The following is a 2033-nucleotide window of genomic DNA, read 5'->3' on the forward strand; positions in this document are numbered from 1 at the left end:
GTAACGTCGAGTATCCGTAGTGACGTCATATCATGTGACCACCGTATGACCGTAGGGGGCGGTGTTGCACTGTTGCAGGTCACAGTATGGTGTAACACCGGGTCCGATCCACAGAACCAGTTTCGGTTTATGTTTCGTTTTTGACGTGCTGCGTTTCTTCACGTTTGCAGTTTAATAATAATAACTAATAGTTTAGTTTTTCCTGTGACTTATTTGCAGTATAATAAATGGTAGGAGCATAATATACGCTCCCAATGTTTTGTTGGTCATTTTTTTGTAAATAATTACCTTTTTTTGTGGTTTTATTTATTTTTGTATCTTGGGATCTATGACGTCATCAAATACTCGGGTTCTACTCGGGTTTTATTATGTTAATGTCGAGTTTAAAAATTATATACTTGTTCAACCCCTACTATATACACAGGTCCTTCTCAAAAAATGAGCATATTGTGATAAAGGTCATTATTTTCCATAATGTAATGATAAAAATGAAACTTTCATATATTTCAGATTCATTGCACACCAACTGAAATATTTCAGGTCTTTAATTGTTTTAATACTGATGATTATGACATACAGCTCATGAAAACCCAAAATGCCTGTCTCAAAAAATTAGCATATTTCATCCCACCTATGAAAGACAAGTGTTTTTAATACAAAAAACACCAACCTTCAAATAATCATGTTCAGTTATGCACTCAATACTTGGTCGGGAATCCTTTTGCATGAATGACTGCTTCAATGCGGCGTGGCATGGAGGCAATCAGCCTGTGGCACTGCTGAGGTGTTATGGAGGCCCAGGATGCTTCGATAGCGGCCTTAAGCTCATCCAGAGTGTTGGGTCTTGCGTCTCTCAACTTTCTCTTCACAATATCCCACAGGTTCTCTATGGGGTTCAGGTCAGGAGAGTTGGCAGGCCAATTGAGCACAGTAATACCATGGTCAGTAAACCATTTACCAGTGGTTTTGGCACTGTGAGCAGGTGCCAGGTCGTGCTGAAAAATGAAATCTTCATCTCCATAAAGCTTTTCAGCAGATGGAAGCATGAAGTGCTCCAAAATCTCCTGATAGCTGCTGCATTGACCCTGCCCTTGATAAAACACAGTGGACCAACACCAGCAGATAACATGGCACCCCAGACCATCACTGACTGTGGGTGCTTCACACTGGACTTCTGGCATTTTGGCATTTCCTTCTCCCCAGTCTTCCTCCAGACTCTGGCACCTTGATTTTCGAATGACATGCAAAATTTGCTTTCATCCAAAAAAAGTACTTTGGACCACTGAGCAACAGTCCAGTGCTGCTTCTCTGTAGCCCAGGTCAGGCGCTTCTGCCGCTGTTTCTGGTTCAAAAGTGGCTTGACCTGGGGAATGGCACCTGTAGCCCATTTCCTGCACACGCCTGTGCACGGTGGCTCTGGATGTTTCTACTCCAGACTCAGTCCACTGCTTCCGCAGGTCCCCCAAGGTCTGGAATCAGCCCTTCTCCACAATCCTCCTCAGGGTCCGGTCACCTCTTCTCGTTGTGCAGCGTTTTCTGCCACACTTTTCCCTTCCCACAGACTTCCCACTGAGGTGCCTTGATACAGCACTCTGGGAACAGCCTATTGTTCAGCAATTTCTTTCTGTGTCTTACCCTCTTGCTTGAGGGTGTCAATGATGGCCTTCTGGACAGCAGTCAGGTCGGCAGTCTTACCCATGATTGCGGTTTTGAGTAATGAACAAGGCTGGGAGTTTTTAAAAGCCTCAGGAATCTTTTGCAGGTGTTTAGAGTTACGTCGTTAATTCAGATGGTTAGGTTAATAGCTTGTTTAGAGAACCTTTTCATGATATGCTAATTTTTTGGGACAGGCATTTTGGGTTTTCATGAGCTGTATGCCATAATCATCAGTATTAAAACAATTAAAGACCTGAAATATTTCAGTTGGTGTGCAATGAATCTGAAATATAGGAAAGTTTCATTTTTATCATTACATTATGGAAAATAATGACCTTTATCACAATATGCTCATTTTTTTAGAAGGACCTGTATAT

This window comes from Nematolebias whitei, chromosome 13, assembly GCF_014905685.2.
Source record: "Nematolebias whitei isolate Nwh7 chromosome 13, NemWhi1, whole genome shotgun sequence".
NCBI lineage: Eukaryota > Metazoa > Chordata > Actinopteri > Cyprinodontiformes > Rivulidae > Nematolebias > Nematolebias whitei.